Below are 12,588 nucleotides of genomic sequence, written 5' to 3' on the forward strand. Positions count from 1 at the left end.
TATGTTCCAGAATTGTTATTTCATAAGGAATATGGGTATGTACTAAAACATTCATGTTAGAAGTGACATGTCCTTTTTGAGCCCCACCACATTAGTTGTAAATCCATTTGATCTTTTTTAGGTCATTTCAGAATATTGCCTCCAGAGCTGCCATTCTTCTGCTCTCGAGCCCTTGTGCATAGGTTTATCTCTTTGCTTTCTATACACTTCAAAGGAATGGCTTTTTGCCACAAACTGTTCCACGTCAGAGGATTTGTGATAGACTTGTAAATCTGTTGAAAATATGAAGCTCCTTACATTTCCTTCTCTGAATTTAGATTTGCACACAAAGTCCAGAATTGACAACATGCATAGTTTTTGCTTCTTTGTCAGCTGCCTATTTACTACTGCTGTTAGTCAAAAACCTGTACCACGAAATATAAAATCGTCAATTGCACTTGGGTTATTGTTTAACTTCTTTCCCACAAAAAATACAAAAGCCTCATCATTGATATTGCTGATCCTCCCTGTGGGCCCTCCCAAATGTATGAGAAAGGGCCCTCAAAAATGTATGAGAGGGGGATGGTTCTCACAAATTTGTGGTAGAGGGCTACCTGTGGGTCCTCCCAAATGTATGATACAGGGGGGGCCCTCCAAAATTTATAGAAGAGGGCCACCTGTGGGCCCTTCCAAATGTATGAGTGAAGGCCACCTGAGGGCCATCCAAAATTTATCTGACAGACAACGTTGAGTGGACACACTATTGTGTAAGTTTTGGGTGCTAATCCCTGCAGTCAAGCAGGTACAAATCAGGGTCAGGTTTAGGGAAATCTTACCCTGTTTAGGGTCCTTTGGTTAGATGTCTCCTGATTTGTCCATTATTGTGTGAATAAGGACGTATTAGTAAAAGAAACTTATGTCCCTGGCCACATTCACTTATGCACATATCGGTCGTTCGTGGGACTTTGCAATTAACTGCCTAGGTGACGGCATGGGTGATGTTATAATACACGTGCTGTTGTAGGGCAAAAAATAGTGGTGGCTGGGGGGGTGAGTCCTGAAGGCCAGCTGCTGCCATGATGTTGTGGCAAGCGTCAATGTCCACAAGCCTAAATGGCCACATTTCCAGGGCAAATGTGGTGCCCCTGAATACATCTAACTGGAAATGGGCCAGCCACTGGGGGACTGAGCAGACTGTGAGAGGGAGACAGAGAGAGAGGAGTTGAGAAGTAGGCTCCAAAGAGAGAGGAGCTGGGAGAGTAAGCTCCTGGGGAGCTAGGGACACTGGTTGGGTTGCAAGCAGTGATTCGGGTCCAGAGGAGTCAGGGACCAGTAGCAGTAACATTGGACAAGGGTGTGACGGACATAGTCTTGGAGGACTTTCGGCACCAGAAGTCCCAAAAGAACTGACCAGTACCAAGCACGACGGGGTACAGGACCCTAGGTCAGGAGCCGATTCAAAGTCCTGGCAATTCACCTGAAAGGCAGAGCATCTTCAAGGACTTCCCTATGAGCTCAGAGGTTGAGGGCACCAGCACAACGAGGGGGACAGGGGTGTATCCAAACACAGTAACCCACTAAAGTCCCACATGCCAGCCCTCAAGAGCACGGCTACACTACACATAGTGAGCAGGGCCCTCAATAGCTTCAAGCCACAGGGACCACCAACGGACCATAAATTGTGCATGGAGGCAGGCTCCGGATCACTAAGTGATATCGGTGGGACCGGGTACTTGGACGGGCATCCAGCAGCAGCAGCTGTACACAGAGATTTTGGTTTACCTACAGTGTGTGTGTCTCCTTTCTAAACCTCAGCCAGCACCACGACTACCCGCAGTGAGTACCCTGGTCCCCTGTACCCTGTCCTCCCAAAGCACCAACCCCCTGAGCCCGGGGCCTTCCATACCTGCGAAGGGACTGACATCTTGCTGCTTAACACCATCTGCCCCGGTACTCCTTCAGCAGTGGCGGTACTCCCATTTCCGCAACCCGCAGGTGGCGTCACAAACTTATCCCCAGTAAATATCCCCTTTTTGCGGATCAAAGTGTCCACCAAGCCGAGTCCGGACCCCCTCGAGCCACGATCCCAGATCCAACCAGCCCGACTAACACCGGAGCGGTACACAAGCAGTCTGTAAACTTGCCAAATTAGGGTTTGGTGATGTGAGTGAGTGTTTGTTTGGCTGACTGTATATTTTTGTTTGCATTTCAAGGCCTGAACTTTGGGCTGGGGGAAAAAAATCTGGCAACATTGCTGTTGGTGCTTGCAAATGTGCAATGGCAGGTGCAGTGCAGGAGGAATCTGCACCTGTATCTATCGCGGGCGGAAGGGATGCACTCGCCACGCTCTGGTCCGGGGCTTCTGCTGCTGCTGCTTGGTGGCTCGAGCGGTGGGCCGGACCCGGGGACTCGAGCAGCGCTCCTCACCCGTGAGTGAAAAGGGATGGTTTGTTTGGGGAGAGAGTTTGTGACGCCACCCATGGGACGTGGTGATGATGGCACCACCGCTGCTGGTGACGGGGATCCCGGGAGAGATGGTAGGGAGCAGCGAGGATGTTGTCCCCTCCGTAGGTAGGGGGTTGGTGATCCCAGGGCCCGGTGGTGTAACGGGGAGGCTGGATGGCTGGGGTGCAGGGTTGCAGGGACAGCGCGGCGCGGTGCCGGACGGCACTGGTGTACTCACTCAGACAATCAATGACAGAGTCTCTGGTAAACCAAATGGCCGGATGGACGGGTCCCGCATCCGGCTGCAGTTTTGTTGTGCTCTCCCCGGACGGCTGATGGTGGCTGTCTTTCCCTGCACCTGTTAGAATGTTCTGACTCCTGTGGTTGCCCACCGGTAGTCCGCTCCCAGGCGTATAGGTGCCGTAGGAGCCCGTTTTGCCCGCCGGCGCTGGTCCTTGGATCTCTAGCCTGTGGCGGTGGCTGTATATCCTCTCGGGGTGGACTGTTGTCTTCTGTCAGGTCTTGGTTGTTGGGAAACCCCTGGAGTTCCTGTCACACTCGGATTTGACTATTGTCGGCGGCTCCAAGCCTGGTCGTGGTCCGATGGCCCTGCCTGTGTGCTTAGCTTCACTCCGCTCCCCGGTTCGGTACCGGCGGGCCACCGCCCGACCCCGGTCCTATGGTTCTGCAGAGGTCCACTACCTCCTGCAGACGGCCACCACCGTCTGCCAGCCTTGCTGTCAGTGCCTGGGCTCCTACCCAGGAACTTTCAGTTACTGTCCCACACTTTCACCTCCAGACTGAACTGACTGCTTTTTCCCATCTCCAGGCCTGTGAACTCCTCTGTGGGTGGGGCCAACCGCCTGGTGTGGACATCAGACTCTGGAGGGAGGCAACAAGGGTTTTTGTCTGACTGTTGTAACTGTCTAGGGTGGGGGTGTGTATGTTGTTATGTCTGTGACTACCTGGCTAGTCCAGGGCGTCACATATCATGGACATGGTATTGTAAACACATGGCACACTGTGCACTTTTCTGTATCAAATCTGCACGTTCTAGCAGAGAAACTCACCAAAAACACATGAATTTTTGGTGTGTTTTTGGTGCAGTTTTCATAATGAAGTCTGAACATGATTGTACAGGAAAACCATCACTAGGTCGAAGAATAGAAGACAATCATAATCATAGATAGATAGGGAAAGGCTGGTTTGAAAAATCCTTATGGACATCAACCTAGTTAAATACGTCTCCTTGTTTATCTACGGAGAATTTAAAGCCCTAGGTTCAGATGGCACCCCAGTTCTACGACTGCTTGCCCTACATGCTGTCCCTCCACTGTCCCTATTTATATCAATGTACACCAATCAGTGGGGGGTAGAAACCACAATGCACCTGCAAAAAAAAATAAATATAAAGTCACTTAGCTTAGGGCCATATTCGGCAGACTCCCATATACCATACTTTTCGGACTATAAGACGCACTTTTTTCCCCCAAATGTAGGGGGAAAGTGGATGGTGCGTCTTATAGTCTGAATGTGGCTGCGAGGAATGAGGATGCTGCGGTGGAGCAGGTCATCAGGGGCACGAGCAGGTTGTAGCAGCACCTGGCGTGACCACGTGGGCCCGCTCATTACATATGCACGCTCGTCCTCCCGCCCATCATCCCTCAGCGCTGAAGCCAACGCTGACAGGTGGGCGGGGGGTGCGCGCATAATTAACATCCAGCCCGCATGATCACCCCTGGTAACTACAGCCTGGAGTGATCATATGCGGCTGTATCCACTGCCCCCCGTGCATAATCATCAGCGAAGGGTTCAGTGAATATTACGGTATACTCACCGGTCACTTTCCTGTAGCATCGCGATCTCCTCTTGTCTGTGCCGGCCAGCTGATCTGTGTAGAGAGCGCTGAGCACAGGGATGACGTCATCGCTGTGCGCGCCGCTAGTCTCCACACAGGTCAGCTGACAGGCAGATAGGAGGACGAGTGATGCGGAAGACAAAGGTGACGGCTCCACACAGATCAGCGACGCTGCTGCCGCCACAGAGAGGGGGAGGAGCAAAATACTGCAGGGAGCGAGGAAAGGTGAGTATAAACGTTTGGGGTTTTTTTGTGTGACACAGGATACCTGCCATATAGGAGGATGGGGGTATATAACAGGATGGGGCCATATAGCAGGATGAATGAAGGTATATAGCAGGATGGATGGGGGTATACAGCAGGATGGATGGATGGGGGTATATAGCAGGATGAGGGCATATTCCAGGATGGTGGTATGTAGCAGGATGGGGGTATATAGCAGGATAAGGGCATATACCAGGACATATATACAAGGATGGGGATCATATACAAGGCAGGAGGATCATTACCAGGCTGGGGTACCTTAGTAGAGAAATTGAGGACATTACCCCCATAACAGTGTCAGCAGCAGATCCTCGCCCCATAACAGTGTGTTATGACCACATTTTTTGCTTAAAATTTTATTTTCCTATTGTCCTCCTCTAAAACCAGGGTGCGTCTTATGGTCCGGTGCGTCTTATAGTCCGAAAAATACGGTATACGTCCTGGGGTCCCTCAGTCCAAAGAGGCCTCCAGGACATATATGCTGCCATCCACTAGAATGCTAAAGATGAAACGAGGGTGGACATTTCACTATGACAATGATCCCAAACACACAGCCAAGGAAACTCTCAATTGGTTTCAGAGAGACAATGAAACTGCTAGAATGGCCGAGCCAATCACCTGACCTGAATCCAATAGAACATTTTTGGAAAGAACTAAAGATCAGAATTCATAGAATGAGCTCACTAGACCTTCAGGATTTGAAGAGTGTATGTGTGGAAGAATGGGACAAAATGTCACCTGAGGAATGCTTGCGACTAATTTCTCCATACAGGAAGTATCTTGAATCTGTGATCACCAACAAAAGCATTTGTACGAAGTATTAAATAAATTATACTTAATACTTTTTCCCTATGCCATTTCTCATTATTACACAACGCTAAATGTTGTATATACCCGAAAATAAGATGGGGTCTTATATCATTTTTTTTGTGCCAAAAAATGCACTAGGACTTATTTTTACGGGATATCTTATATTTTCCCATGAGCAATAATCTACATTTGTTTTTACACAAAAAAATTGTGTGTGGTGGCAACCAAGTGAGCAGTTCAAAGTGTGTGTTGCCTGCAGTCAATCATGGTGGAGGTAGTGTCATGGTTTTGGGCTGCATAAGTGCTGTTGGCTGTGGGGACTTACAGTTCATTGAGGGAACCATGAATGCCAACATGTACTGTAAATCAAAAAAGGTCCGTGGAACCTCTGTTAGGAGTCTCGACACAGAGAATAGCCAGATATCCCTCCGGGAAGGACCTAGCCAAGGAGTGGCTCTTTTTAAGGAGCTCACCATAACCACCATATTAAGTGGCCCTTTTAGTCAATATCCAACTCTTTGACGAGTTTAACACTAGAACTACTGAGGTAGTCATTTTGACTACTTTGCACCATGTATTTCTATATAGGTGTCACGAGTCCAGTAGTTCTAGTGTTAAAGATATGACAAGGAAAATACCAGGTCAGGTATCCATCCACAGACAGCTGTTTTGGGGTATTGCCCCTCATCAGTGTGGAGAAGGATTATGGCTAGGTGGGAGCAATGCCGAGTAGACCACCAAGACAAAACAATCACTGATCTCGGGAAGACCAGCCAGAGAAAACACTGCCGGCAGCCAGCAAAAGACGCTCAACCACTTTGGGCACAATTTGCCCATTTTCACATAGGAGTGTACTCACTTTTGTTGCCAGCAGTTTAGACATTAATGGCTGTGTGTTTAGTTATTATACAAGATGTACACTGATTACTTTATGTTGTATTTTCAGTGTTGTCCCATGAAAAGATATAATAAAATATTTTAAAAAATGTGAGAAGTGTACTTACTTTTGTGATATACAGTATAAAGGTACTTAGCATGGTGCTGAACTAAATGAGAATACAAATGAAATGTGTAGTCGCAATAATATCACCCATCAGCCCTACTTTCTTGATATCGCAGCATATACAGTATATTAGTAAAAAAAGGTAGCTATGGTTGCTAGTTTAATTTATGTAGGCTTTTTCGACTGTTACCATGGAGACACATGGGTCCAGCAAAGATACTGAATGATAGGGAGATATATGGATTTCTTTATGGCTGTAAGTAGGAAATAGCCATCAAGCCGGACTAAGAAGAGCATGGAAACTGTTAACGCCTGGTGGTTAATTGATCTTTTACAAATCCCTGAGCAAGCAGACAGTAATGAGAAAAAATGTGTCCACTGGGATAGGGCCATTTGTAAATGTGACTGCTGGTGATCAGAATCTCCTTTCATTCATTTGTACCGTTTAACCATGATATGTGGTCAGATACTGGGGGAAATTGATTTTGAGGACAATTTTTTATCATCAAAGTGTTGCACATCCTTAACCCCTAAGGACCGATCCACTTTGCGCGTTAATGATGGGGCCTCATTTTTTAATTCTGACCAGTGTCACTTTATGAGGTTGTAACTCTGGAACGCTTCAACGGGTCCCGTTGATTTTGAGAATTTCTTCTGTGACATATTGTACTTTATGATAGTGGTCAATTTTGGTCGATAATATTTGCACTTATTTCTGAAAATATAAAAAATTTGCCAGGAAATTAAAAAATTTCACAAGATTCAAAATTTGAATTTTATATAGGTATACCACACAAAATAGTTAATAATTAACATTTCCCATGTGTCTACTTTACATCAGAACCATTTTTCAAGCAAAATGTTATTTTTGTTAGAAAGTTAGGAGTAAACGTTTATTAACAATTTCTCATTTTTCCAACAAAATTTAAAAAACCATTTTTTTAGGGACTACATCACATTTGAAGTGACTTTGAGAGGCCTAGGTAACAGAAAACACCCAAAAGTGACACCATTCTAAAAACTGCACCCCTCACACTGCTCAAAACCACATCCAAGAAGCTTATTAATCATTTAGGTGCTTCACAGCAATTAATGCAATGTGAAAGGAAAAAAACAGAAACAAACAGCAATGGATGTTGCAGAGTGAAAATGGAAATCTGCCATTATAGTGTCCGTACTTTATACCCAGCTTGAGTTTCAGGAGACCTGTACCCCATAAATTTAGAGATTTACAAGGAAACCCTGATATAAGTGCTCAGCATAGAGTGCAGGATAAATCTGAGCCGAGGCTCCGTTACACGCAACGATATATCGCCGAGGTCACGGATTCAGTGACGCACATCCGGCGTTGTTAGCGACGTCGTTGTGTGTAACAGCTCCGAATGAGTGTTAATGATCAAAAATACTCACCTTATCATTGATCGTTGACACGTCGTTCATTTTCATAAAATCGTGGCTGTTGCAGGACGCTGGCTGTTCGTCGTTCCTGCGGCAGCACACATCGCTACGTGTGACACCGCAGGAACGAGGAACATCACCGTACCTGCGGCTGCTCACAATGAGGAAGGAAGGAGGTGGGCGGGATGTTACGTCTCGCTCATCTCCGCCCCTCCGCTTCTATTGGGCAGCCGCTTAGTGACGCCGAACGAACCGCCCCCTTAGAAAGGAGGCGGTTCGCCGGCCACAGCGACGTCACTAGGCACGTAAGTCCTGTGTAACAGGTCCTAACGATGTTGTGCGCCACGGGCAGCGATTTGCCAGTGACGCACAACCGATGGGGGCAGGTGCTTTCACCAGCGATGTCACTGCGTGTAAAGCCCCCTTTACTGTGATCTTTGGGAAGCAGAATAGACAAATCAAAAGTAGGTCAAGAATTTATTTTATTTATTTTTTACACCATTCACCATATGGTATATGTGATGAGGTGGCATTATTCTTCGGGTCAGTGCGATTGCAGCGATACCAGATTTAAATCTTTTTTTTATGTTTGGCTAGTATCACACACTAAAAAACACTTTCTTCTTTAAAAAAAAGTTTTTCAATCACCATATTTTCAAAGCTATAATTTTTCTATATTTCTGCCGACAGTCATGTGAGGGCTTGTTTTTTGCCGGATGAGTTGACATTTTTCTTTGTACCATTTTCAGGCACATAATGTTTTATAATCTGCACTAAATTTAATATTACGGTGCAACATTTCATTAACATACAATGGCAGTGTTGAGGAGTACACTAAAATTTGGGACAAATTATATAATTTTTCCTTAATACAGGCTTTTGTGTATCTTTTGGCCCTAATTTTGTTTCTTGACTTCACTAATATTATTAGAAACAGCAGATAGTCAAAGTCAATCTGCAAGACGCTTTTGTTTTTGCTGAGATTGAGACAAAGAAAACCGAGCGTCTATTTAAGAGTCTTTCAGCATTGATTTTGCAACTAAAATTCCCATTATGGGAGTTCCTGGTGTCTGATCCAGAAAGCTTTGACAGAGAAGGTATGGCCTCCTCGGGAGCAACCTATAAAGAGTTTTTCCCAATGGATTTGTCCTATGGATAGTGGATAACTTACTGAACAATGATGGTCCGACCGCTAAAACCCGTTACAATTCCAAGAATGGGGCTTTGTAAAGCGGGGCATGAATGGATTGGAAGACTTTGTTTTATTCATTGTCTACAGGATTGTTTTTTTTCTCTGAGAGCTGTACCTTGCTATTTCCATTAGTCACATAGACAATGAATAGCACGGAGGGGAGCATTGCTCCTTGTTCTTTTTTATTAACCCACTAAACATGTTTGTCCATAATACAATTTTCTCAATTTTTTATTATATTGAAGAGTGTTTGGTTAGAAAACCCATTATCATGTGTCTAATTAGGAAATTCTGAGGGGAGTCCTGTGTTTTTCCACAGATTATAGCTTATTGCTCAGTATCTCAGGTGCCTAAAAGTAGGGACTATCCGAGATGGAGAAGCCGTTTAACGCTGATGTTGGCTCACACAGAAATAAAAAGTAAGGGGCAGATTTACCGTTTGCATTTTTTTAAAGTTATTTTTTTTTGTCTTGTGGTATTTGTTGACAGGTTATTGTACCCAATTCTTCAAAATGGTGCATGTAGTTCGTGAAGTTTGTGCAAAATAAAAAAAAATACTCTTTATTTTTGCTTTTTGTGCCTATTTTAGAGCTCAAATTTGCACAAAATTTCTGAAATAAATAAAATCGTTTTAGGGACTGGACTGCAGTGCATTTGTGCAAAAATCTAGCTCTTGATGAATCAGTCTCAAACATCCGGAAGGCAAAAAAACAAACAAGTAAACACATAAAAAAGACATCAAAATAAGAAGCAAATTAAAAGAATAAGGCGCAAATCAACACATAGGCAAAAATACCAAAAACGAGGCAAATGCAATAATGAAATCGGGCCCTAAATATCTGTAAGGCCACGTGCACACATTGAGTATTTGGTGAGTTTTATACCTCCGTATTTGTACCCAAAACCAGGAGTGGAACAATCAGAGGAAAAGTATAATAGAAACACGGGCACCACTGCTGTATTTTTTTCCCACTCCTGGTTTTGGCTACAAATACTGAGGTAAAAACTCACCAAATACTCAATGTGCGCACGTGACCTTAGAGGTATATACCAGCTCTATTAGGGCCCCACTTTGCGTATTGAACCTGCATTTCTGCAGCGTTTTGAGCAGCAGCGTTTTATGGCCAAATGGCTTGCGTTTTGTTTTTCCATGTTATTCTATGGAAATTGTGAAATTTCTGACCCCACTTTGCGTTTTAAAACGCTGCGTTTAATTTGCATATTTTGTGGCAAAAACCATGCGTTCAAAGAAGCAAGATGTCAATTGTTTTTGCCATTTTGGGTGCGTTTTGCTAACATTGAAGTCAATGAGAAATGGCAAAAACCAAGACTCCAGCAAATTCCTGCGTTTTACCTGCTTTTCCAGTGCAGAAAACATGCGTTTTGGACTTCAAAAATGCATGCTTTTTGGATATCAAAATAATGATTTCATATGTCCCTTTACACAAACACATAGTCCGACAATTAAAAATAAGATTTATAATTATTGCTATTTTTCCATTAAATATCATATAACCGCTATAATTTCATTAAATTAATCTATTTTCATTATTTTTCACAAAACTATAGATTTGTTTCTTTTTTTCCAATTTTTTCATTGAGTTTGACTATTTAAACTTTATTTAGCAGTGTCATGATGTTCAAAATGCATCTATCAAAACGCAGGTGGAAAAGCAGGTAAAAAGCGCTAAAAATGCATCAAAAACGCGGTAAATACGCATGCGTGTTCAGAAGTAATTTCTGAAAATGGTAACTTTGGTCAAATTAATTAAGCCCAAAACGTGCGTTTAGAACTGCAAGCCAAAACCCTGTAGGGGAACAATCAGAGGAAAAGTATAAGGCTATGTGCCCATGGGAGCTCGCACCTGTGGATATATCCGCAGGTACGGCCGCAGGTTTCCCGCAGCAGCTCGCTTGAATCCGCAGTTATTTATAGCTACGGTAGTACGGCGATATAGCTGCGGAAAACCTGCGGCCGTACCTGCGGATTACCTGCGGAAGTCCCGGCCCTATCTCCATAGTGGAGGGCCGGGATTTCCGCAGGTAATTACGCAGAAATAATTGACCTGCAATTACGTGCGGCTGCGGGACATCCACAGCATGTTCCGCAGCTGCACGTATCTGCAGCATGGACACAGCACTCCCCATGTTCCATAGGATATCATGGAGAGTGTCTGTGCATGCTGAAACCTGCGGATTTATCGGGAAAATCCAGAAAATCCGCGGATTTTCCGCAGATAAATCCGCAGGTTTCATCTCACGTGGCACACAGCCTAATAGAAACATGGGCACCACTTCTGTATTTATCACCCACTCCTGGTTTTAGCTACAAATACTGAGGTAAAAAACTCAGCAAATACCCAACATGTGACCATGGCCTTACAGGCAATAACATATACACAGAATGGGACAGAGCGTATCATGTTAAGCTTATGTGACGCCCTGGGCAAGCCAGGGGTCACAGGTCATAACACCACCACACCCTACACCCCAGTTAGGAACACCAAAGCTACACAGAAATCCTTGTTGCCTTCCTCCAGGGGCTGATGTCCACACCAGGGGGTGGTCCAGGCGGTTGGCTCCGCCCACCGAGGAGTTCACAGCCCTGGAGGCGGGAAAAACCAGGAAGTTAAGCTAGGGAAGTGAAGAAGAACAGAGGTTAAGCTAGGGGAGTGAAGGAGAAGGAAGTGGTAGAGGAGCTAGTGAGAAGAGTAAGAGTGACAGAAAAGTGACAGTTTGTAAAGCCTGAAGCTGGTCCGGGTGTGTGCCCCGGACTGAGACAGCAAGGTCAGCAGACAGCGGTGACTGTCTGCAGGGGAGACTGCTTGGAGGTTGCTGGAAGGACCGCGGACGGGTGGTGGCCCGGCGGTACCGGAGCGGTTTACAAAGAGCAGTCAGCACCAGTGGCAGGGGCCTTTCGGATCCCGGCAAGGCTAGGAGTCGCCGTGAATTTGCCAAATTCGTTAGTGAAGGGGACCTCTGGGTCTCCCAACAACCAAGTCCCGATTGAAGGCAACAGTCCAACCGTTGGAGAGAGACACCACCACCGCCAGGGCACCAGTTTCTCAGGGCCAGCGCCTGCGGGCAAAGTAGGGCTCCTCCGGCCCATATCCAAGCCGGGGAGCGGGTTACCGGTGGGAACCCATCGCAACCATCTTCATCTTAGGTGCAGGAAAAGGGACCGTCACCGTCAACTACTGGGGAAAAGCAAGTGCAGCCGTCCGTGGGAACCGTCTTTCCAGCCGTGTTTTACTGAGAACTGTGTCATCGTCTCAGGCTGAGTGAGTACAACAGTGCCGTGAGGCACAGCGCTGCCCCCGCGTCCCTGCACCCCACCAAGCCCTGCATCACCCACCTCATCACTGGGCCCCGGGACAACTACCCCCTACCCACGGAGGGGAGAACCAACAACTTTGCTGCTCCCTGTCACCGCTCCCGGGATCCCCATACAGAGCAGCGGTGGTGTCCATACAATCACCACAACCGTGGGTGGCGTCACGGACAATAAACAATCCCCAAATCCAATCCCCTTTCACTCACGGGCGAGGAGCGCCGCTCGAGTCCCCGGGATCCGGCCCATCGCTCGAGCCACCGAGCAGCAGCGGCAGGCCGCAGCAGCGGCAGCGGCAGCCGGACCCG

This window comes from Anomaloglossus baeobatrachus, chromosome 7 (genome assembly GCF_048569485.1).
Source record: "Anomaloglossus baeobatrachus isolate aAnoBae1 chromosome 7, aAnoBae1.hap1, whole genome shotgun sequence".
NCBI classification, from domain to species: Eukaryota; Metazoa; Chordata; class Amphibia; order Anura; family Aromobatidae; genus Anomaloglossus; species Anomaloglossus baeobatrachus.